The sequence below is a fragment of the Tachypleus tridentatus genome, chromosome 12 (genome assembly GCF_004210375.1).
Source record: "Tachypleus tridentatus isolate NWPU-2018 chromosome 12, ASM421037v1, whole genome shotgun sequence".
In the NCBI taxonomy this organism is placed as follows: domain Eukaryota; kingdom Metazoa; phylum Arthropoda; class Merostomata; order Xiphosura; family Limulidae; genus Tachypleus; species Tachypleus tridentatus.
The window spans coordinates 67,276,828-67,304,628 of record NC_134836.1 but is presented as its reverse complement, the minus strand read 5'-3'; the positions used below and the strand labels follow the sequence as shown (position 1 = coordinate 67,304,628).

Here is a 27,801-nt window from a genome sequence, read left to right as displayed (position 1 = left end):
AGTTTGCGTACATTGATTTTTAAGACTACAGTGTATAAGCAGACCAGAGGAACAAATGTACCTTAGAATTGCTTACTGATCTTGATTCCAGAGTTTTTCTTTCAGCAAAACAGTCATATATTTTAAAGTTTTGACAATGAGCTTACGAAAAGTATCAGAAAATATGTACAGCTTCATCGCAATAAAGTTTTCTTGCGTACGAGGATTCTCTTTCGTAACTAGTGTTGAACTATGTGGATAAAAATATTGCTCCGATCTGAGTAGATATTTCGTTTGAGCCCATTTCTGTCCTAAACACCACTGAGCAAGTTTTCCGGTTCCAAAGAAGATACTCGAGGCTCCTTTCTTTGAAATATGTCCTTCACACTACGTCGTTTAATAATCTACCAATAGGAATATATATTTTTTAAAGTTTTAGAAATTCCTTTGACCACAAGTTTAATAGTAGGGGTGTTGTTATCGGATGGTCAGATATTGGCTATAAACCAAATATACAGGTGGTGACATGGGTATATGTCAAACAAGTGTGGGTACTCCTGTGTACAATATGATTCATGGTTACGACGGACAGCTGAAGCCAATGAATTTTATAGTGAAATGATAAGAAACTGATCTGTGTCTAAATACATTGAATAATTTAAATATTATTTTTTTGAGAATTAGTCCAAATTCACAACTGAATCGTATTTGCAATTAGTTATTAATTTATGAGTAGTTAAAGACATTATTAAATAACTAGATATCATGAGTTACAAACGTTATATATCATGTACTGTTAACGGTGAGTAGATTAACCCGAGCGATAAGTCATTCATTCGTCTTGAATAGCACCATCTCTTTAATTTTCGCTGAACCTTTTAGCATAAAATACACGATAAAAAAAGCGAATATATACTTTAAACGTTTTGTTTATCACAACTATAGGGATATATTAATAAAATGTCCGTTTACATAATAATACTTCAGTTTATAAATTATAATAAGAGTAATTCTTTTAATTAATCAGGTCCTAATGGCTGCAGTTAATTTTTAAAAAGCATTGCAAATGGAGCAAAAGAAATACACATCTACTGTACTTTTTATTTTTATAAAACAAACAGATTTACAAAAGTCCCTGAAATACTGTACATGGCCTACGCCTGCTTACAGGGACATACTTAAACAATATTTAGATCAATATCTACATGATACCTTCGGAAATCTACAGTTTCTTTTCTTTCAACATTTTAGTTAGAAACTATACGGCAACTACTTGTACATTTAAATGTTCTAACTGATGAATTTGTGGCATGTTATGTGAATATTATTTTAGTATATTTTTTTATATTTATTCTTTTGAAGTATACCTAAACTTTTCATCTGCAATGTTTAATCACCCGAGTACACGTTAACGTCCTATTATGACCAATTAGTTTATTTATTTCACAACAAAGTTTAAGTTATTAAAATAATTAAAATTAAAATAAGCTAGGAGGCTTTTCGTGGAACTGTAAAGCTGTTTTATATAATGGCAAGTTCTACAAAACAGGTCTTCAGGGATAACAATTTTCTGTAATTATTAGAACGTCTCAGTATATAAATTTCAAAACACAAGTCTATTAAAATTGTTTTTCGTTTGCAAAATTTAAAAAAAAAGATGGTGAATTTAAAACGCGAGCCATTTTGCAAATATACAACTCCAGTCATATTAAATGTTCTCATACAATGGTCAGGCAAAATGAAAGAAACAAACAACATATGAACGGCACATACACTGGTAAAATTCACGATAAAATGTATTATTATTTAAAGCCAGGGATGACAGAATTGAAAAATACATTTTCTATTCAAAAAAAAGTACACGGGTAAGAAACTTCAGAAATACATAAAACATACAGCACTGGTAATTTTATCATTTTATTAACTTTCTCTGGATTCACAGTAAAACTGGATTTTTCTAAATGTGCCTTTTGCACTATTTTAATAGGTGGCAAATGAACAAGGAGTGTTAAAATACAATTATTTCCACACAACGAAATTTACTAAATAAATGGAGGTGCAGAACAACTCCGACAAATGTGGCATCAATATTAATTCTGCTGAAAGTTTCAGTTGTAATTAAAAATGATGCCAGATGTTTCAAGGTTAAATAACTTATTTATTTTATATTTCCACATGGGGCCTTTTATATAACTTGGCTCCTTTTGTCAACATCAAATTTTATATGACATCTTTTATTCTAAATTGGCTGTTTTTGTACACGTAAAAGCTTTGATGAGATGTCTCAATACTTCTTGGTGTTCTATCTGCAAAGACGCACATTTATGAACATCTACAAGAAAACAGTCCATATTTAAAACACTTGTGTATGTATTCTGATTACTTCTTCATGATTGAAGATTAGTATTAATGTACATATTCAACAAATTAGAATGATCTGTATAATATACAAAAAAATTAAAAATGCAATGAAAGCTTTAATGACCTCCTGTTCATGCTCAAAGCTGAAGATAAATGAGCACGTGTTAACAGATCCTCATAATTATGTAAAAAAGAGGGAATATTCTCTCTCTCTCTTTGACAGTCAGTGAACAACAGCATCATCGAAATTCATAAAACTAAGGTAAGTTACTAAACAAGCTTCTAGCTTTTCAATGAAAAGAACAATGAATTGTGCATTTTGATGTTTTAACCCTCAGATTATTGGCTTGCTGTTACACAATTCACTCTCAGTGGGGTCTGTATATTGTTCCACATGAAGAAATACAATGCTTTTGCCAATTATAACATTCAATGAAAATAACTCACCAGAGAAAAGCAATCAAAATCACTCATCTATAGAAAATAAAAAGTGAAATCACAGCAGTAATTCAATCCACCATAATGAAAATAACTCACCAGAGAAAAGCAATCAAAATTACTCATCTATAGAAAATAAAAAGTGAAATCACAGCAGTAATTTAATCCACCATAATTCCCTCTTTCACCAAAAAGTTGGAAATCATGATCTTTCAATTCACCCTAACTTCTTTACGAGTTCTTTGATATTTAACCATTCTTTAATATCATCAAGCCAAATGAATCACTGTTAAACTTCTATGACAACTAGATATTTTGCTACTTGTTCCTTGCACATGTTCATTAATTACCATTTTTCAACTCGCTATGTTCTTCGTGAAATAGCTTTCACAATTAATTGAGGATTTTCTGTATTTGAGATTCTGCTTTTACTGCTTATTTCCAGCATTCTGCAATAGCACCCAAGGTCTACTGCATTGGCTCTCCTTGGTCTAATATTCACAATTATTAGTTGTCATGATAATAATAGTAGGCTCAAAACCAATATTGTGAACTATTTAAGTCACTCCCCCAACATCTGTTTGTTTTTTTGCATTGAACAGTACAGTTCCATTGATCCTTTATAGTATTTTTCTGACAAACATGTCTAACATAACTAATGGGTCTTCTCTACTGCATTTAAATCTGATTAAACATTATCTTTGTAGCACACAGAAACTACCCAAGCTGGGACACGTGCAGGTGAGTCGTTCTAGGTCAGAAAGGACCTGAAGATGATGGATGGCATGGTCAAAAATATCAGTGTAGGTCATTATAAAACCTATCTCCTATTTGTCAGAGATAATTTGTAAGAAAAATTGAAATATTGGAGGCATTTGTTTATATCTTTTGTATGAATTTATGTTAATAGGCAATAAATACAAAATAAAGTTCCCACAAGCAATTTGAAGCACAAACAGTTAAGGAAAATATGTTCATAAAGCCAATGGCATTCATAAACCCCACTTATAATCCCAGGTAATTTTTAAACGTTTTACTGTGCTGTCTGTAGAAATAACTAATATCCTCTCTAAATTTTAGAAATAAAAAAAGGTTCAATAAAACCGAAATAAAAAGTATTTTTGGCATTCTTAACTAAACTTTCATAACACCATGTAACAAAATTTTTACTTTTTCTTGTTCCTGGGCAGAAAGTGTTATTTCCCAATTGCTTATGCCTAAAGTAAATGGAAAACTTATTTTTTTCTTCACATTTTGCTTTTGTCAGCTGGGTAATGAAATTTTTAAATTTATTCATTTTCCAGAACATTCCAGGTAGATTCTGTGCTGAGTGGCTGATAGAGAATTTTCTCGAACCTACAAGAATTTATAAACTTTCTAAAATGTTGTAGAGCTTATGAGAATTTTCAAGAACCTTTTAGAATTTTCTACAGCTTTCAATAGTAATATATATACAGGGGCTCATCATTCCCCACTTTAGTTTAGTTCTAGTTGCCTAAGTAAACACATAGACCTATCTGATTTTATTAGAGACGGCATCAAGAAGCTGGAAGCATTCTTTAGATGCATTCTGCTATGTATGTGGCCAATTTATCAAAACAAGAGCGAAAAAGTACACTGTGACAGCATCTGCTAAAATGTGTGAAACCTACAAGGCATATTTCGGCATACTTGTTGGGGATCAAGCTAAACCCTGGGCACCTCATTTTACCTGTGAGCACTGCAAAAAAACTCTAGAAGGTAAGACACAATTTTTGCTTGCTTGAATAGTAAGATTTTATATTATACAAATTTTAGATATTTTAAAATTCTGTGCACCTCAAAAAGGAATACAACAGTGTTAAGACCTTGCTAGAAGCCTTGAAGTATGATGAGTATGGCTGGGAGATTATTGGATACTTCAAAATGGGGGCATTTCTGATGGGTCTCCAAGGAGACCTTGCCAAGTTTCCCTGTTATCTTTGCCTTTGAGACAGCAAGAACACTGCAGCGCACTACAACAAGAAGTACTGGCCTCAACAGACCGAGTTCTCTGTGGGGAGGCACAATGCCAAGTGTGAGCCACTAGTGGACCTCCGGAAGATGTTGTTCCCACCATTGCACATAAAACTGGGTCTTATGATACGACTTGTCACAGATCTTGATAAGAAGTTTGCAGCCTTAAAGTACCATTTAAGACTTCTTCCATAAGCTGTCTGATGCAAAGGTCAAAGCTGGTGTCTTCTTTGGACCACAAATAAAGAAGATCCTGGACTGCACAGAATTCCCCAAGAAGCTCAGTAGGGAGTAAAAATAAGCTTGGGGTAGCTTTGTCGCAGTGGTTTGGGGCTTCTTGAGCAATCACAAGGCCGAATATTATGTGAAACTAGTTGAGGCTCTGATGAAGAACTATGGCAAAATGGGCTGCAGGAAGTCCATGAAAGTCCATATCCTTGACGCTCATCTTGATAATTTCAAAGAGAACATGGAAGCATACTCAGAGGAGCAAGGCGAGCACTTCCACCAAGATATACTGGACTTTGAACACTGCTTCCAAGGAGTGTATAATGAAAGCATGATGGGAGACTATATTTGGAGACTAATATGTGAAACTGATTTACCTTATAGTTGCAAATCTTGAAAATCTACTCACTTCTAAACATTTTTGTATAACTTTAGTATAAATATATGTAAATCTTGATTCATATGTTGTTTAATTCAGACCTTATGTAAATTAAAATGTGCAAATTTGCCCGTTTTTATATAGAAAATAGGTTAATTTCTAAATTTCATTATCCAGATCAGAAAAGCAAAGTTTGAAGGGAATAATGGCCATTCTCTGTGCTTTTACAACATAAGCGATTAAGTAATAACACATATTATCCAGGAACAAAATTTGTGTTACATAGTGTAATGCTATCAAAATGCACAGATATTAAAAAGGAAACCATAAATATATTTATGTACAAGAAATGTTTTCATTTCAAATCTTTTATTAGTAAACACCTCTTCTACTTAAAAATTTTAGTATTTTTTTCTTTTTCTCTTCAGTTTTCTAACTAATAAAGTTTACACAGTATTCAAGTAAAAGTACAAAAACATATGTCAAACCCAATGGTAAAAATCATATTTAAAACTATTTATTACTGTACAAAATGATCTGAAATATGCAGTTAACTACAATTCTAACAATGTAACAACACATTAAGTAAATTTCCAAACACATAGAGACTCAGACAGAGGAGCCCACTGTAATCTCCCTTTTGTTATTATAGCATCACTGCTCTGAGAGTCAAGGTATTCTACCTAGAAAACAGGACAAAGTAAAGATTTATTATCTAACAAGACTATTTTTTTAAAAATGACCTTAAGTTTTACATTTTATAATTAAGATTAAATTGAAACAGGTACTTATCTTTGAAATACAGAAGTTCTACTTTCACATCGTAAGTTACATTTCTTTAAAACTTAGAGCCATGGTGAAAATTCAGTTGTGGGATGACAATGGGGAAGGGATTTAAAAAAAAACAAAAACTACTGTTTGCAGTTCATTTTAATTCTAAGAATGTGAAATTCCAAAAAGGTAGGCTTTTCTATAAAATACCAGAAGCCAAAATACCAACACTGTAAGGTAGATGAGAACCAATTAACAATAACTACAAACCAGAAATGTAAGCTACCTAGATTTAAAAAAAAACTGTAGTTAAGCAGAGTGAGAGCAAAATTCAGAATGAGAAATGAACTGGAGTCCAGGAAGGAGAAGAAAAATAAAGCTTTACAAAGAAAAAGAAAAAAGAGCTATAGGGCACTTTTAAGTTATTTTCCTACACTGAAAATATATTTCCAATAGGTACTTACCACCTCTCACATAATAGCTTTTCTTGTTCAGTGCTGCTTTTTATAAACATTTTTGCAGGCTACTTACCTTTAAACTCCCACAATCAATGTGGTTTACTACTGCATCTTCACATTTAAATTATCATGAGACAATCATTGACTAAAAGGGATTGAATACACTCTCCTGACATGTTACTCCCTCTATTCAATTCTTGTTAACTATCACTTCAAGATTAGACAGAAATTAATTACAAGTAGGGGGAGGAAGGGTGGAAAGTGTGAGAGGAGGTAAGTAACTGTATATTTTCAGTGTATGAGAATAACTTTTCATGCAGTACCTTACCTCCTCTCACATAATAACTAGAATCCCACATTGAAATGGTGGAGCAACCAGCACAAAGAACATTATAAATAAGCATCCTTCAAAAGCATCTTAAGAATATCCATGGAGTGTGAATTTCTATTGGGAGAGGAATACATATGGAAGACTGCAGCACTTCTGTACCAAGTATACTCTTTGTCCAGAGCAGTAGTAAATGTCTAAAAACTGTGTGGAAATCATGAGAAGCACATCCAAGAAATGAGAGAAACTTTGGGGTGGTCTGGCACCCACTGAAATATCCAGAATATTTTAGTAGAAACATGCATGTAGGGTCTTGCCACATAAAGTATAGTGGGGAAAGATGAAATGGATGTGTCCCTTAGTGTTGAATGTCTATGGAGTGATAGACAGATCTCTTTAGGTGAACTCCAGTCCAAAACTAGATGTTGTTAGGCATACATCTTCCAATCCATGGTTTGAGAAGGGTCCACACCATCTTTGCATCAAGTTGGGTAGAATGGGAAAAAAAAAATCCATACTTCTGTACTATTCATGTGAATAGAGCTCATGCAAAAATCCACAACCAATTACATTGGATCAGTTCTGCACATCATCAGAATCTGAGTGCAAATCTCATGGTGGTGGAGTGCCAGGAGGAACTGTTTCTGGCCCATGCAACATTATCCTCTGGATAGAGCTGCACAGAAGCTGGAGTGTATGTACAACCAGTTGATGCCTGAGCAACCACAGTTTACAGTATGAACAGTGCCAGGACAGCACAACATAAACCTCTGGGACCAGCTGCAGTGAGCATCAGACACTGAGAAGCTATTAATATAACAATGTATAACTTATGGCTGAACATACAGTGCAGAAATGTATGAGATTAGAGAGTAGTAGTACACTTAGACAAGGCAACATTTGCCACTGAGTTGGATCCATGACACTAAAGAGAATGTACCTCTCTAAACAAAAGTAACATATAGGAAAAAGCATGTGTGTTTTGTTACAGTACAGGCACATTAGGCTGTCTGTTGTGTCCACAGAGGGGAATAGAACCCCTGACTTTCATATTGTAAATCCAAAGACATATCACTGTCCCATCAGGGGAATGTAAGAACAGTAAACTTACTGAGTCATAGCCAAACTAATGTTTGAAGTATGGCATTAGGCAAAAGATGGTACCCCAACAAGGAAGAAACAGCCACCATATGAAGATAGTGGGAAATTAATGTGTGAAATGTCATACACATGCCCAGCTGAAGAATTTCCTCCTATGGATGAGGATGATAAAATGCCAGGGAGAAGGTAATATGCCATGTGTGATGCAACATCACCAAGAAAAAGTTCTGGAAAGAAGACAGGGAGGAATATGCTAGTCTGATAAGCTGATAAACCTAACCTGTAAGGGTAGAAGAAAAAATATCATGAAGTTCCAAGGAATGAAAAGACAGGATCAAGAAGAACAGGAGGAGATTGCGTGAGCAATATAACAATGAATAGCACAGACAGGACACAGAAGTCTATCTGGGTCAGAGTGAGAAAAAGTAAGAAATGGAAGGAAGGGAAACCAACATTAAAGAAGAATTACCCTCATGAGCTCCTAAAGTTTTGGGCAGGAAAGAATATGGGTAAAGAACATGGCAGGAATGGAACAGTATACCTGAAATGTTGATGACAAAAATATCTGACTGATGACCTCATAGGCTAAAATGAGTAGGAAACAGATCTTAAGGAATGGGTGATACAAGGAAAAGGAGGCTAAAGATTCAAACAGAGAAAGATTAAAGAAATGGAAAACAATAGTGGCATTTCATTCTGAAAGGAATACAATAAATGGGAAATGATAGGAAGGAAATACAATATGATACCTAGAAAAATGAAAGGTATTGTAGCACAAGCTCCAAGAAATGGGGGTGGAAGCAAGTAAGGCAGATCAGCTACTTAAACCAACTTGCTAATACAGATAGAGCATGGAACAAGAGTCATCATAAGGTGGCAATCATCTCTGTGGAAAGCAAACCAAATGAAAAATTGCAAAAGCAAAAAATGGAGAAGCCAGACAACTCAAGACCACACTTAATTCCCATAAATCATTATGTTTCAAAAAGAGCCAGAAATGTTAACAGTGACAACAAGGATATAAGCCATCTATTACAACAAAATATGCAACACTGGAGCTTACAAAAGTAGCAGCTAAGCCCTGCTCATGAAATAGATACATGAAAAAAGAAGGATCAAACCGTGAATAAGAAAATGACAAAACCTGTTCTGAGGCACCAATTCCAAAAGAAGGGCCAATAACAGTATTATCCTGCTGAAAAGGAATGTTTCCAAGAACATGCATCTCAGAATGGCTGGTATGGGTATTAACACTGAGAAGCAGAGAACAACAATTCAACCTTCCTAGATCGCCTTAAGGTTAACATGACCTACAAAGGACAAAACATTGTTCTCTGCTTATCAAAAAAAGTGTTAATACCCATACCAGCCATTCTGAGATAAATTTTTAGTTCAAGTGTTTTGCATCATTAAGAATTTCAAAGAACAAGCTATCTAAGAGGATAAACCAGCTTCACTTAGAAAAGACCAAAAAATTGTCAGATGTGAAGCTGGAGACACAAACACAATTGCTGAAAATGTAGCAAAGTAATGAAATAAGATTATCTGAAATGGACAATAAAAGTGAAAACCATAGGAAAAAAAGAAAACTGAGATCCAACTGATTTTGGACAATCACTGACAAAGATGAAGATTTTTTTAACACAAATCCACATGCAAATAAATCTTACTTCTATTATATGAATCATCAGATATAATTGAAGTGGGTTCAATACCAAAAATAAAAAACAGAGCAGCAGAAGTGTTCAGAGTTACAGATTATGCTATAGTAAACAAAACTAGTTCTGCAGACACTGAAAATTATGAGGCTGGAGCAAAAACGTCTGTTATCATACAAACTTGAGTGGCATGCAAATGAACCATCCACATAAACTGCATGCATGTGAGAAACAGTATACAATGACATAACTATAATAAATTCTCAATGCTGCAAATGCATACACAATTAACCAATACACTACAAATAAAGATGCAAAGATGAGTGTTATTCTATAAAACCTAAGACGAAAAGCTTTGATGAATGATAATAAAGAAGAAATTGACATGTCTATAAATGCAAATGTTTTCTGTTTATTTTGTTTGACCTTTTAAAGCACATGCCCTATGTCAGACACTAAAGATCATAGTAAAGTATTTAGTGCCTGATGAAGAGTGTCTGCATGAAATGTTAAATGAAATAAATTTAAAAAGTTTTCATTTAGCCACGTAAATTTATTTTTTTATCATCAATTTATCAGGTAAAGTGCATAAGTCTCCAAATGAAGGAACACAAACTGACAAAATAGTGAAAGCATGGTTGTCAACAAAGAATTCTAACTTATCATGGAAAATCAGAGCTTATTTAACAACTACTGATACATGTACAACAAGTCACATAAAAGGTGGGAGAGTGGAAAATGATAGGTAATATATCGGGTAATCCCATAAGTAATGTCCGAAAATTTAATACAGAAAGTGCATCATCATTTCTGTCTTTCTAGAAGGCTTTAATGAGTAAAATATGAAGAAGTATGTGTATAAAAATGTTGAGACAAATAAAATAAACTAACCCAACTCTACTTTTTCAGATTATCAATCAAATAAACCCTTATGAAGATGGATGTGTCTGAGGAGCACATTATACATATAATGCTTTATGAGTTTAAAAATGGCAATAGTGCAGTAGAAACTACATGAAACGTTCAAGGTGTTTATGGTGCAGACTCTCAATGAAAGAAAATGTTGAACATGATTTCAGAAGTTCAAATCAGGTGACTACAGCTTAAGTGATGTGCCACATTCAGGTCATCCTCTCGAGTTTAAAGATGGATTGCTGCTGGCTGTACTTGAAGAAGATTGTGCTGTAACAGTTAAAGAACTAGAACAAAAGCATAATTCAACACATGCAACATCTTGGAAAGGCATTAATACTTGGAAAATGGGTCCCCCATAATTTGACAGAAGTCAACCTTACAGCTAGAGTAGAAATTTGCATTTCTCTGCACTCTTGTGAATGTAACTCATCTTTTTTTGGACAGGTTAGTGACTGGATATTTTATAAGAATGTTAAGCACCACAGACAATAGTTCAGTGCAGTTACACTGGCTGAAGCACAGCCCAAAATAGACTTCCACCCTAGGAAAGTGTGATCCACTTTGAGTTGTTTCCACTCAAAGTAATAATTACATCAGACTTCTACTGTCAACAGTTAGAGCAGTTAAAGGTTGTACTGAAGGAAAAGCGTTGGTTGGTTGGTTTGGTGTTTTATTGCACAAAGCAACTAGGCTATCAGTTCTAAACATCTGGTAAAAATGTAAAATTAGTAAAATTCATAAAAGGAAATTAAGGTAAAAGAAAACAAAGTTTAATTTTTGAATTAAAAACATAAATAGCATTAAATCCAATTTTTACATCTGGTCTACAGTGGTAAGAGAAAAACTACAGAAATATAAGTTGTAAAGGACTTTCTGTAGCATAATTGTAATTATCATAATTTGCCAGGAAGACTAATAGGTAAGTACAAAAACCACCGTCAGTCACCCGAAGTTGGCCTTTCCAGACCTGGTTCCAAGTTATTTGACGTCATGGCCATTTTCAAAAAGTAATAAATGTTTTAAAAGACTTGTAGCAAAATGTTAATAATAACTCACCAGGTTGACTAATGGGTAGTTCAAACACCAGTGTTAGTTACCTGAAGTTGGCCTTTCCAGTTCTGCTTTTGATTTATTTAACTTTACGGCCACTGTCTAATTTCAAACTGAACTAGATAGACTGTGATTCTTAAAAGGGTACCACATTAAAAAGGTTTAATGTATAAATTAAAAAACTTAAATGACAGTAGAAAGATTAATGGCCTTTAAAAAACTAAAAACACATCCAAGATGGACAGTGTTGCCATCACAAATAACAGTCTATTATGGACAAACATTGGGACAGAACACGATTAAAATGGTGCCGTTATTGAGAGTCTTTTGATGACTTACAGACAATGGCAGGATCAAGTTCTGTGAGAGCAGTGAAAGAGGGCTAGTTTGCTTGATCCAGCTTCCACTGGGGCACGTGCAAGGAGCCAGTCTCTCAAAATTACAGGAAAATGATCACTGCCTCATGGATTATTGTCAACCCTCTATGAAAAGTGGGAGAATAGTAAAGGGGAGCAAATTCAGAGATCAGTAGCAGTAAAGGACTAACTAGGTGCATGAAAATAAGTATAAGAACTGCTATTGAAAAGAGAAAGGTTGTGATCAGAGAACACACGCTCTATGGAGTGACCCCTCCCATCAATATCAGCACTTTCCCAGAGGGACTGAACCACTGACACTGGAAACATCTGAGAGAGTTTGGAATGTATGGCTATATCGTGCAAGTAAGATAACCAGCCTTGATGGTGGCAGGTCAACATGGTGATGTAATGGTCAGATTGAGGACACTGGTCAGCATCAGAATTCTATCTTTGCAAATGGAGATATGCCTCACTACAAAAACTACTTCAGTGGGGAAACCAACAAGAATTTCTGACTTGGGGATGTTCTTCAAATTCCTCTCAACAATAACTCCACATGATGAATTCAAAGTAGCATGAGGTGTAACCTCAACAGGTATATCCCTAATTGCCTTTGAATGCAAGAGAAGTTCACTGCGTTGAGTTGTGGATGTTTCCACCAATATGTCACCAGACAAAAGTTTCTTTACTTACTTTGGAGAGTCCCTCTAATCTCTTCTGAATGAAAAAGGGAGACATCTGTCCTAAAAGTTTGTCTCAAAGAAAATGTAGTATAAGAAAATGACAGGTGTTACAGATGTTGAAGATTGCTACTCAGAAACTTCAACACATGGTACCTTACCTATGAACTGTTTTTCACTATTTCATTTAAGTTTTTATTTGGAGGATCCATAATAAAATAAAGAAATATTTTGGTATCCACTAACCTCACCCACCAAAGCCCTACGAGGGGACACATTACAATGCCTAACAAGGACAGTGCAGCAATGCCAGTATTTCGTGAGCACTATACCCAAACACCAGCATCAGATACATACAATATCAACACCTATTGAGAACATCCAACACTGGTACTTGGTTGACCCTGGCCCAAGTGGACCAGCCGACTGACCCAAAGGTGGCCATCCCAAGGCTGCCCGTCTACAGGAATTCACGGCCAAAATTGGTGTGTTCAGGTTTGACCCCTCAACCACCAGGATCCTCTCCTACATTTCACGGGTCACCAACCAAAGCAAACACGTGGGTGGACGTTTAGATCCCAGAGGTAAACTGAAAGAACAGAACCTTCTCTGGGAGGTCCCCTCACCACGTACAGGAATCTACATTGAGGGAGTGGTGTGAGACACAACAACTGAGTTGATGGAATGCTTCATAACTGCCAAGTCCCAGAGATTACAAAAATATTAACCACTGCTTGATAAACAGTAAGAAGTATAAAGAGGTTAATATGAAGATCTAAATCCTCTCAAGACCAATGGCCCAAGAATTCCTGTTCAATGCAGTATGCAAATCATCCTGATAATAATGCATCTGTGAAGACATGGCCATCCAGACAGGTACAAAGAATAGGTACCTTCACTGTTATGCACTTCCTTTCTAACCACCAAAGAAAGTTGAACTGAAGGAAAGAAAAAGGAATATCTCAAAATCCAAAGAGTATGTGATGAGGTGCTAATGTACTTCTAGTACCCACTGGAAGGAAAGCATGTGGGCATGGTCCAGAAAGATAAGAGTCTCCAGTGATGCACAAGTTCCTGGAAGAAACAAAACCTCCAGTGCAAGGAGAAAGGATGCTGATAGTGCCTACTGAACTAAAACCTCCATTGATTGCAGACAAAGAGGAGGAGGTTGGGCTCAACTAAGATGTAAATTATATATCAAACACTCCTAGATAAAGAAGAAATTGAGTGGTGTGGATAGCAGACTTCTCCACCTTGATAAACCCATCCACACCAGATGAACTTCTCAAAAGAGGAATTGGGTGTGTGAGGAGACTCTGTGAAGATGGAAATACAGGGTGTTCAGAAAGTCACTGTGCACTTATAAATTTATTAACAGACATGTTTCAATGTAGAATACAGGAGGTAAATATGAATGACAGTTATAAACAATGTTGAAAGTGACCCCAGTTGGCATCAATACAGGCTTGTATCCTTCTTATTTTATTTCTTAACATCGCTATCAGTTGCTGGCTTGAAATAGATTAAATGAATGCTGTTATCGCTGCTTTCAAGTCATCCAGCGTGCACGGACAATCTCGATACACTGCAGATTTAGCTGCTCCCCATAGATAAAAGTCTGGTGGATTAAGATCTGGTGAGTGTGGGGGCCACACATCTTTGGAAATAATGCAGTCTCCAAAACATTCCTTTAATAACTACATAGATCTATGAGATGTGTGGGCAGTAGCACCATCCTGTTGAAACCATGAGTAATTGATTTCATCACTTGTCATCTGACCGATGAAGGTGTGAAGAATCTCTGAAAAACAGCGCTTGCTGTTTATTGTGTTCATAAAGAAAATAGGGCCAACAATTCCATGTCTGGCAATCGTAACCCACACATCAACCTTGAAATCATGTAGGGGTGTTTTGGGCAAACTGTGAGGGTTATCGGATGACCACAATCTTGAATTTTGTGAATTAACTAACCCAAGAGATGGAACCATGCTTCGTCGGTGAAAAAGGTCACATCCAACACATTAGTTGTATTCTCTTTGATAAATCGGTTAAATCATTTGCAATAGCGTATTCCTTTTTCATTATCAGTTGCTTCCAGTTCTTGCACCTCCATTATTTTGTATTGGAAGAGCTTTAATTTCTTTCTGACAGCCTTATGAGCAGTTCCAAGACCAATATCATACTGCTGAGCTAACTTTTGTAATGATTTTGATGGACTCTGCATCACAGTCAGAAATATCTAACAATTCCTCCTCCGATAGCTTTTGCATCATCCACTGATCCTGTTTCCCAAAACTCATCAACAAGGTTACGAACTGCATTGTGATGTGGAACATGTGTATCAGGGAATATTTCAGCAAATCGCTGTCGCACCACATCTGTGTATCTATCACCTTCTTGGAATACATGATTGACGAGCCATACATGTTCTTCAGTTGTTAAAACCATATTGGGATCAAAATCTGAAATGTAATAACATATGATTACAAAACTCCACAGTGACCTTCCAAACACCCTGTAGAAATGAATAGTCCTACATACAATGATGAAGATTCAGCCGATGAGAATGAATGAATTGGGCAAACAACCAGACTACCTGACTAAACCATAGAGTGCTAATGCCTGCCCAAAAGGAAGAGCTCGAAATTGATAAACATAATTGTTGTGGATGATATACAGAAAAATATGATGCGACACTTGTGTAATAGGATATAAAAATAAACATGAGACAAGTCTAATCTTATCATCCAAAGCCCTGGAAAAAAGTCCAATCTGAGAGAGAATTCCATGGTAGGTCAAGAAACATCAAGGAAGAAATTGAGATGGAAGAGACTGAAAACAGGACACCAATAGCCAGTCTTTTTAGGGATGACAAATTCAGGAATACAGTCCTGAAAGTGCAAGACAAAACTGTTTGATGAAGATCTTGAACTGCTTCTGTGAGATGTTATTAGAAAATGAGATGTTAATAGGGGGAAAAATTAGAATAGGGGATTAGGTGAGAAATGTGAGAAAATGGAGGGTCAATCCTTCTCACAAAACTCACCAAATATTACACTACAGAATAAAAATGTCTGAAATTGAGTTCTATGTCTTAAAGCTGTCATGTTAAATCAAAAAAAGAAAATTGAGTTTATTGTACAGAGGGAACCAGCTGCAATAGAAGGATATGTTACACTCATACTGATGGAAAGTTGTTGAATGCTAATTTGCACACTTAAACACAACTGAGCCATGTGGCATACATGTGTAATTAGATAGTAATTCAAAGCTAGTGGTGAGTGATAATCTGTGCACTAGAAGGAAATCATGAAAAATAGCTATAACTATGAGAAAGGGTAGGTAATTGCATTGGAATTTCAGTGTGAGTTTTTTTCAGTAAAACTTTACGTATTATGTTATTTTCCCCATTCAAACTCAACACCTCATATACCATGAAAATATATTGCCCTTTTTATTTAATACAGGGTGTTCGGAATGTCACTGTGCACTTATATATTTATTAACAGACATGTTTCAATATAAAATACAGGAGGTAAATATGAATGACAATTATAAACAATGTTGAAAGTGACCCCCGTTGGCATCAATACAGGCTTGGATCCTTCTTATTTTGTTTCTAAACACTGCTATCAGTTGCTGGCTTGAAAATATAACATATGATTACAAAACTACACAGTGACTTTCCAAACACCCTGTAGAATGACTTCATGACACATTTGTTTATCCTAAATAACTTTAAGTTCTTAACAATATATGTATAGTTATGTTTAAATTTTATTGCTCTTTGAACTGTCTTAAAACACTTTGTAAACATGTAGCTTACGTTACCCTAAGAAATTATGTAATGCACTGGTTACTAACGAGTATATCACATGAAAATGTTTTGTTTTTTTTATTTATTTAACCTATTCCAAAACTTATATTTTATTTACCTTTATAATAAAAAATATTACACATGCAAAACTAGTAATACAGTACTTAACTCAGTCTTATTTTATCAACTCTCATTTAAAACTAACTATTATTATAACGGTATTACTTCATTTAATGATTCTTAGTTAATCAAAAATGCAACAAAGAATACATAATAACATGCTAAAATCACACATTGTCCTAGGACTATCAAAATTTGTCTGGTTTTCTAACTATTTAATGAGACCCATTAAAATTTAGCTAAACTTGCCAATGTGTTTCCTGTGGGAATAAAATTTGCACTGGAAGCAAAATCGACAAACTCCTGTACAGAAATTGATGTAATATAATATTTGTATTTCTATTGGTTATAAGTAATATAGTTTTAAATATCAAAGAACTAAATATTGGAAACTTGAGAAAGAGAAAACATAATGTGTGGGTGTGGCTAAAGGGGCTTGATTTTCTAGTTTATTGCTCTGCAACCAAATAAGATTGAAGGCTATAAGAAATTATACTTTGTCTGAGTAATAACAATATTATAATGAGCAACTTGTGTTAAATTTTGTACTTCTTGGAGAAGTGGTCAATAAATAAGAAAAGGGAAATACTTAAAGGTAAAATATCACAATTCTGAAATAATAGACAATTGAAGACATTTTTAAATCTTGTCTTATAAAACTAGGTAATTAAAACTATATAATTTCTAAATTTGTATTACAAATGACGTTTTGTTGCCAAGTTTATTTAGTATGATAATAAAAGTAATTTAATTAAATTTTGAATATAACTCAGTAAACTCTCATGACATGCCTCTATCAATATAACTAATGTAAATATGAAAGAACAAAAGCCCATACACTGATCCTCAGGCACTCCACAAATAACAAGGGTACAGTTTAATTAAGGCACTCAAGTTATCAATGTTTTTCTGAAAGTTTCAATAGTCTCAAACCAGGTACTCTACATGCAAATCATAAATATGTAAAAAGCCCCTGATCATGTGAGTACTTAATTTATACACTGAACTTTCAGAAAAACATGTCATTCACATACTGGTTGTCTTGCCAACCATTTATCTTTATTTAGAATTACATTCACTTTCATTTCTTTCATAGATTACCTGATATTTTCAGTTGATCCAAAATAACAGTTCTTTTCCAATGAATAAGACTGATATAATATGCATGTTCACATAATGTAGGAATTACCTTTTTTCCCAACATTTTACTTATGTTTATTCATTTTAAAGTTTTAAGTTTACTTAAGTTTGACCTATGTATACAGCAAAGCTAAAACTATAGCTTGTTAAAATTCCATCAGTAACACCCTTTAATTTACTAGTATTCTACAGCTTTCCTCACTACCATAGTAAAAATAAGTTGACTAAATTTCATTATACAATGTTTATACCCCATCTCCTATCATTTAAAAAAAATTATACATTACCATCTACATCACACACTATTCGTAACAATTTTTCAGGATTAAAAAAAATTGTCAAACACTCTCCTTGATAAAACCATTACTTCAAAGTTTAGCAATATCAAATTTATTAAAAGTAACTTTTCCCTGATCCTTCAAAGGCCAGCCCCAATTCACATATTCTATTTACTATGAATATATCTAAAGAAAGTCCTAGTGTTAATTCTACTTTTTCAGTCAACCTTAATCCCATCAAAATTTAATGTTTAATGTTCAGATATTTTGTATTAGTCAAGAAAGTTTACATTCAGATATCTTGTTCCTAAAGCAAATAAAGGATCAGCATGTTTGGTAACAGGGATTCAAACCTGCAACCTGTATATTACAAATTGAGTGCCTATGCCTGAACTGCAAGTTAACATGTTAATTCTACTATTATGTGCCAAATACACTGTTAGTTTATTGAAGTATATAAAATTATCCAAGGGATCAGGAGGATAAAGCCTTTTAATTTCTTTGCTATATTGTGAACACAATATGACAAAAGGGCATAATATTAAAACTTAAACAATGGCAAGGTACCAGCAAGACTTATTTTTATATTGGTTATTGGTTTTTCAAATGAGTTACTGTTAACACTAGTGGAGGTCAGCACTTAAAGAGAACTTAAGAGAGGAATCAATGGTTTCTTTCTGAATGAAATCTCTACTTTCTCAGAAAAGGATACTTAAGGACAGCCTTGTAGGAGCAAATGGAACCTTTTTGTGCTTATTTTATGTTTTCACCAAACTATTTTGATAAGTTACTTTTTAACCCATTTCATAGCTTTAAGGCACCATAAATGTTACTTTAAACTATATAACTATTCAATGTATTATGTTTATTTCTAAATTCCATCTCTTTTCTCTGTATTAAGTCATCTACATCTATTCTTCACACGTAAACTGAAGATAGTGTCAAAAATAATATTCACTTATTATTAAAAGACAGGAATATGAAAATGTATTATAAATTAAGATATACACATAAAAAGACATTCTCAGTTCCTATTAAGCCTTATTCAAAACTTGGATAATTTAAACTGAAGCAAATTACTTTTACCTGCTTTACTTATTTATTAATAAAGACAACTTAAACTTCCAAGGCTCAATAAATTACTCAGAGTGTTGTGTGTGACAAATATGGGAATTTTGGTCTATTTATATATAAATCACTATTCATTTTGGCTAGTGTTGGTTATTAATTACCTTAACATGTTAATACATATATGCTGGTTAAATTAAACTGCTCAATGGTACCAAAAATTGTTCAACAAACTGAATGACAAGTTACTTGAAATGTTTAAACTTTTTTAAAGTTACATGAAACTAAGCAGATACTAAATACTATAGAAATTAACTTACGTTCCACTTACAAGAGTGTCCTCACATACATTCAAAATCACAGAATCTTGACAGATGGTTCAATTCACATAAACAATGCCCAGCTTGTTGAAGCTTGTTTCTGTTGGTGCAGATAGTCATGGCACAACACCACTGATATAATACAAAATTCTGTTTTACCACATGTAAGAAAGGAGTGTATAATCTAACTTTAACTTTTAGATAGACTAGAATCATGATTTATCTGGGTGATAAAAACACAGCATTAGAACATTTAAACATGAGGTACAGCTCAACACAAGTACTTGTTTATGAAAAACTTATTCTACATTTTCAAAGATTTTGTATCTTAAAAATTATATTCCAATGATCCCTTCATTTACTCTGAATATGTACATGAAAATCAAAGTTATGGAACAGTAGGTTATACTCTAATTAATACATATCAAATGGAAAGTGTTATTTTTCTATTTCACTTTCTGAACAAATATAATACTTTTTATTTACCTTAAAGAAAATATAAAGACACTAAAATATAACTATTTTTTTTATCTTTAATCCACACATGAATTTTAATACACAAAAAAGACACAGCATAGAATTTGTTCACTAGCACACACTGTTACTCAGTTTTTAAAAGTGTGGTGTTAAATCTTTCTTATACAATACTTTAATAATTACATAAAAAAGATGCTTTGAAGTTTGATTTTTATTTTGCGGTTGTTTATTAAATGTAACAACTCTATAAAACTTACAATAACATAACTTGCAAAAAAACTCACAGCTATCAGTTAGGTTTGCACTTAGCTGAGCCAATTTTCTATCACAGTGAGCTTCAAAAAGCTCTGCACAAGTCATAGTTATTCACCAAGTTAGTATCATATCTCTTAAAGAAACAATACATGTGAATTAACTGCACCTGAACATTTGTTGTTTCTATTTAAGTTTCAATTATGTCTTCTGTATAATTTTTTAAAATTTTGTTCAGAAACTAAGTGTTTTGTTGAGTTCTAATTATTTGTGTTTGTAATTAAGCACAAATCTACACAATAGGCTATCTTTGCTTTACCCACCATGTGTATCAGAACACAGAACAAAGTTTCTAGCAATAAAAGTCCACACACTGTGCTGGTGGTAATGGTGCAAGAATGCTAAAAAATCTGTTAACAAGTGCAAAAACATGGGTAAATAATTCAAACTTTTCAAATAGGGGTGTTATAAAGTCATTCTGCTCTTAACAAGTGCATAAAAAGGGATAACTTTGAAAATGTGATAAGTACTCATAATACAAACACTGCTGTAAGAATATCATTACAAGTTACACCTTTTACAGTAAGAAACAATATTTTAAAAACAAGTACAATGTTTGAATCACTTATACAATCATTCTCAAGAACAAAATTGTTAATGATAAAGAAGGTTCCAGTAATTATATCAACATTCAACACCATAAAGATGTGTTTAAATTTTATAATTCAGTGATTACTTACACATGCACATCAATAGAAACAAATTGACAGATTATTTATATACTTATAATAAATGGATAAAGTTAAAATGAAACTATTGTCATAAAACATTTTGAAGCTTTTAAAGAAGTTTTAGAAAAAGTATCTATATTAGCAGCCAAATATTTCCTTTTTGTGGTTAGATAAGAAATGTAAGTGAAGTATTACAACTTTCAATATTTTGGTACTTTCTACTAGTCAACTACAGTTCAAAAAGAGTAAGCATATTACAAATAACTTCTACCAGAATAACTGTAACTGAAATTTTTATCTTGAAAGGCACCTTAGGAGCTGAATCAGTAAATGAACAGATCAATCACACCTAGGGTTCCCTATTCTTAATTTTAAGGTAGCATGTTCCCTTCATACATTAAAACATATCACAATGTTTTACATATTTTGAATCCTTAGCCCCTATATTTTCAATGTCTTACCAAAAAGTCTCAGAAACACTGTAACCCCTTAAAAAGTATGAAAACTAAAAGATTTTCTATTTAAATGTCCTATTTAAATTCCATTTTCATGGAAGTGTGATCCACAATTGTTTTTTACATGAATAGGTGATTAGTGCGCTCTTATACTGTGCAATTCGCAAGCTAGAATCCCCATTGTATCTTGAGTAGTCCAAGAGTTGACGATGGGTGGTGATAAGAAGCTGGATTCTTTGTAATCTTGCACTTCAGGAAGGCTAGCACATATAGTTCTCATGCGGCTTTGCGTGAAATTCAGAAATCAAATAAACAAACTCTAATCTATCATTTCAAAATTGTTGGTGACTATACATAGGAACGTATTTGATTAGCTTTGCGTGAAAACTTCTGAAACAAACCAAACTGTAACAGTAACTTTGTTACAAAAAAATTGAAATTTTCACAGTTTGAAAATGAAAAAAAAAATCTATAATCATTAATTGTTTTCAAATCATATAATGTTTACAAATAGGTTTGTTCAAAAGAAACACTTTTATTAATTTGTTTTTAATGCATCTTTAAAATGTAATCTATGTGGAGTCGTCACAAACGCGAGCTGACTGTCATTGGCCAAATAGTTTCAATGCTGAAAGTTGTGAAGATAAGGCATCATTCTTGAGTTAGAATATAATTTGTAAGTGTAGTCATTGTATCTCCCAATGTAAATAGGAAAAAGAAACACCAAAATGTTGTAACGGCAAACCCACACAGCCAATTACAAAGAATGTGACAAATATAAGCAAATAAAACAACGTATATATCAGATAAGAACAGCAACGTCAGAACAGGAACAATCAAGTACAAATAGACAACAAAAAACAAACACAACAATAGAATTTAACAAAACAACTAAAACCACATATCCACAAATGTTAAAAGGAAACAAACCTCATAAACAACAAGAACAAAATAATATTACCCAAGAAAACAACACCTTAACACAAACAAAAAACCACAAGAAAACAACACAACACTCCCAGAAACAAACGCTAATACACCTGATAAAACAAGCCTTATGACAACCATAATCAAAAACATATTCACAGAATACACAAAATCAAATCAAACAACCAACTGTATCGATATGATAATTAACATCCTGGAAAAAACACATCACACCTTATATACCACACATAATAACAACACTTACCGGATACATGCTAACAACGTAATGTTCACAGTGGTATGTATCAACATCCAAGGTGCAATAGCTTCCAAGAAACACGAGATCGAAGACCTTATACAAGAAACTAACCCCACATTATAATAGTAAGCGAAACTTTAATATACAATAACAATAGATTTAAAATACCAAATTACACATCAATAAGGAAAGACAGAATAAACAAAATGATGAAAGTAGAGGCATTATGATGTTATATAAAACAGAACTATCAGCTACAGAAATTAGATTGAGCAGTAACAATGAACATGTTACTGTGGATATTCTGCAAAGAAACAATACAAAAGTAACAGTAGCAGGAATATACTCCTCACCAACTAAACAAATAGACACAGCATTAGTCAACAACATCTTTTCCCACAACCATAAATCTATAGTTATTGGAGACCTAAATAGTAAAAATGTCAACTTTGGATGCAGGTACACAAAAAATGGAAAAAGTCTCCAACAGTTCATAGATGAAAAACAATATAGTCCTTCTAAATTATACCACCCCTACACACACAGCGTATGCCACTAACTCCAGCGACATACTTGACCTGCACCTTTGCACATACAACATGAGTCAAAAACTAATAAAATTCCAGGTGGGAAAACATGTTGATAATGACCACTTAATATATTGCATCTTCGATCTTGCCCCCCCATAAAAATATAACCTACAGAAAAGAAAAATTTAATTACAGTAAAGCAAATTGCCAAAATTATAAACAAGAATTAGACAATCTATTACCTGATAACGTTATAAAAGAAGTAAAAACCCATATTGAGTTGGACACTTACTGTCAAACAATAACGGAGTGCTTTCAAAATGCAGCCAAGAAAACAATACCAAAACAACAAATAACACATGGAAACCTAATACTGAAATAATTACCTTAATCAAAAAACGAAGACAAATAAGAAGACAGTTCACGATAACAAGAGACAGAGAAATGAAAACGCAAATAAACAATATAAGAAATAACATCAGAACACAAATAAAACAACAAAAACAAGAAAAATGGGATAACTTCTGCTCCAAACTGAATGATAAAACTGCCCCGAACAAATTCTGGACACACCTTAAAAGACTCACCAATGATAACACAGCTGTAAAGAAATATCCTGCACTTAAACATAGTAATACAATGGCATACACAAATAAAGAAAAACCTGAAGCTTTCAAAGCTCAACTTCAAAATACATTTAAAACTCATTCAGATTCAGATATGAATAGATATTTTTACAATAAAGTCACCAATTATATACTAAACAATAAAAAACAATTTGAACCAATTTTCCCAATGAGCATATCTGAGACAAACACAAAACACATCACAAACCATGAAAACTACAAAGACACGATACTCACGAAAGAAATATCTCTACAAGAACTTATTGAAGCAATAAAAACCAAAAAACAAAGCTTCAGGTGAAGATGAAATACAAGCTATTATTCTAAAAAAGGGCACTCTGAAATTGTTTGACCACCTAAAAACACTATTTAACCTCTCTCTATCCTCAAGATACATCCCAGTTTCTTGGAAGCTAACTACTATATTAATGTTCCATAAGGAAGAAAAGCCAGCAAATAAACCAAATAGCTACCGACCAATCAGCCTGACCAGCTGTAGGTAAATTACTCGAAAGAATAATTAGTAATAGACTCTCCACATTCTTGGAGATAACATCAAAATTACCAAAAGAACAAAATGGATTTAGAAAATTTAGACAAACGACAGATCATTTAATTAGATTAATCGAAACTTAATAGATAGCTTCAATAAAAAAGAATGATATCGAGAAAGCATTTGACACTGTGTGGCATGAAGGTCTAAGGTTCCAAATGAATGAAATGGGACTACTGCATGGAATTATTCGCTAGCTATCTAACTTTTTGGAAAATAGAAAGTGTAAAGTGAGTGTAGAGGGTACCTTTTCTGAGTACTTTACTCCAGAAGCTGGTGTCCTTCAGGGAGGAGTGGTTAGCCCTATACTCTTCATCATGTATGTAAACAACATGCCATTGAAGGATCCTAATAATGGATTCTCCTCACAGTTTGCTGATGATGTGACAATCTGGAAAAATGCTACAACACCAACAATTGCAGCCATAAACATTCAACTGCAACTAAATAGAATAAGTGAATACTGCCAAAAATATAGAACAAAAATAAATAGAGCAAAAACACAATTTGTTATTTTTAAAAAAACTACATCCTGAAATATATATGAATGGTATACTACTTCAGACTGCCACATCGGCAAAATTTCTAGGTCTAACCTATGATTCAAAATTAACTTGGATTAACCATGTCAACGAAATTAAAAATAAAGTCTGGCGAAGAACCATATATGCTAGGAGTCTTACTAGCAAGAATAGTGGAGCATCAACAGACATCATACAAAACATACATGAGATCAGTAATGGACTATGCAGCTTCAGCTTGGATAACTGTTAATGATAAAATAATCAAAACCAAGCTGCAAACAATACGAAACACAATAGTCACAACAGCATATAGAGTTCCCAGAGCAACATCGTCTAAATTCATGTACAAATATTCATACATATCAACTGTACCAGATAGACTCCTACACAGTACAATAACATACTTTTATAAAAAAAATTGGATGAAAAACGAATTACTATGCGAACTAGACAGGTACCTCATACATGATGAAGTTAGTCCCATACACCTCTCCCCGATCAATATGTATTTTAAACATAAAAAATAAAATAAATAAATAAATGAAATATATATATATGTATATATAAATAAAATGTAAAAAAAAGTGTCACCAACAAACTAGACATCTTACTGATAGGGCAAAACAATATCTATACACGTATATCAATACATGGACATTGTCCTGAAAAGGGTCGGAGTAAATTCAGTTCACTCTGACCCAAAAATGCAGTGACTACCACCATCAAACACTGCACGACCACACAAGTACAGGAAGGAGTTAGAGGTCAAAGAGAACCTGACCATCCAGGTTACGTACATGTCATACCCAAACTCTGAGAGAGAGAGAGAACTAAACAATATTTTTATACCATGGAAATTGAATCTATTTATTTTTGGATTTTTAAAACATGAATATAACTTCCATATATTTTCGTTTCATGAAATATTTGTTATTTTCTAAGATCGAAACTGTAAATGGGTTTTTGTTGTCTGTGCTTGTATAGTAAGCGTCTAGGGCAATTTTACTGTGTCTAATTTACATAATGCATTGCTATGTTCGAGATGCACGTGTGTGTAAGGGTCTAGTTTCTTTTACATGTGTTGAGAGACTACATTTTTGATGTGGTATTTTTGTACTGCTCAATTTTCTCAGGCATAACATCAGTTTCTTTCACATTTTGTTTTTAGATATGAGAACTGACTTAGCTTCCTTTCCAGACTTACCACCATCCAGTGACACAGTAGTAAGTAACACGACTTGTAACACTATAAACAGGATTTTGATGAGGTGGAGACACACCACAATCCACAGTGTAGCTTTATGCTTAACAGCTAAACAATCAAACAATGCTTTACCTGGAGCCTAATGTTGTTGTTTTTTTTCTGTTTGACGAGGATATTTTGAAATTATGTACATTTTTATTCCCTTTTTTATGTAATTATAATTTTAGATTGCGAGATTTTTATATATATTGCTATTTTTATGTTATATATATATATATATTCTATATTTTAACGTGCCACAACTCATTCGTTTTTCGTTTTACTATGTTGCAAAGCTTTTTCTAGTTTTAAGCAATGTTCCCTAAGTTCCTTCAATGATATGGTCTGCATTTTGTGGATGTTGTAAAGGTCAAACAGAAAACTTACTTTACGCATGTGTGTCTGAATCTCTGCTCAACTTATTGTATTGCTGCGTGCAAGACTGGAAAATAAAAGTTCACTTTAAAATTTGGCTTGGTGTTCTGAATTTGTTCATCGTTTGCCTCATTCATGAACTGCTTTCTCCTTCTAATATGAACTGGCTATGGTTCTAATTCTGCTGATATACCCAACTCCTCAACAAGTTCCTGTGCAGAGGCAGGGCGTAGATTTTACACCTGATGGGGATGATTTTTGCAACCACTTATGTGGACTGTTCAATTTACAAATAGGTAATCTCTGATTACGTGAACCTGAAAGCTGTAAACATGCAGTTACAGAGTAATCTTGTTGCTACGATACTTGCGTATATACTTAGGCCTACTGACTGATACTAACTGTCGCTTAGATCGAAAAACTTAGAAGGACGCCTATATTAAAGATGTACATTTCAGCTACTGAAAAAGCCTACATCTAGGCCTAATTATGTAATTCGATTGGTAAGAACACGAGAATCACAAGAACAAACACACAATTTGTAGGCCTGTGATGCAATAAAAAATTCAACAGACCAAACTGTAGGGGTGGATGATTGTATACACCATACCCTCCACCTAAAATGAAGGGGGGGATGTATTCCACTCATCCCTCCAGGATCTACGCCCTGTGTGCAGTTATTAATGTTTTCTCAAATTCTTTGTCTTTTCTGCAGTTTAGAAGATACTTTTTTGTTTCTTTCAGCTGTTCAACTGTATCATGTATATCAAATTTCTTCTCTTGAATTTTTGCTAGCTATATTAACCTCAAACAGAATATCATACCAAATTACAAGTAAAACAATAAACTTAAAATTGGAAATTTTAACGACCCCTTAAGGGATATATCATCAGATATTTCAATTAAGGCATCAAGTGTATTGCCTAGCTGTACCAAAGAGATTTCAGAGCTTTAATATAGTATTCCCATCATGTATCACTTAATGGTTTCACTGTCATGTTTGGCACATCCCGTTTAAATACCTCCCAGTGACGTGTCGAAGCTGAAAATTACTCATAAACATGTTGTGCCAGATCGAAGGATGCTGTTGCCTCCAGACAACGTTTGGCAGCACCATTAACAACCAGATTTAAAGAAAGTCCACTGCAAGAAACGAACAGTGCTCGTGGATTAATATCCAATATTCTCCTTTGTACACCATTTTATTTTCCTTTCATGTTGCTTCCGTTATCATAGCTTTGACCACGCATATCTTTGACCAGTAGTGACATCTGTAACTGATGAAGAACGGCGTCCGTCATACCAGTACCTGTTACGTCCTTAATTGGCACAAATCCCACAAAATGTTCTTTGATACGAGGCTCCGACTCGCAGTTATCAATGTCTGAAGGGATGTTTACAAATCG

General features: G+C 33.7%; 1 long non-coding RNA gene across 2 annotated transcripts; it reads right to left on the bottom strand.

Annotated features, from left to right (window-relative positions):
• Window positions 1-2,162: 2,162 nt before the first annotated feature.
• Window positions 2,163-26,617, bottom strand: LOC143233465 (uncharacterized). Of its 2 annotated transcripts, XR_013018182.1 has the most exons (4): window positions 24,501-26,617; window positions 20,496-20,582; window positions 19,444-19,575; window positions 2,163-6,063 (listed from the first exon to the last, which is right to left on the bottom strand). It is a non-coding gene; the product is annotated as an uncharacterized LOC143233465 (long non-coding RNA). The 2 variants fall into 2 exon arrangements; XR_013018181.1 differs by lacking the exon at window positions 20,496-20,582.
• Window positions 26,618-27,801: the final 1,184 nt, after the last annotated feature.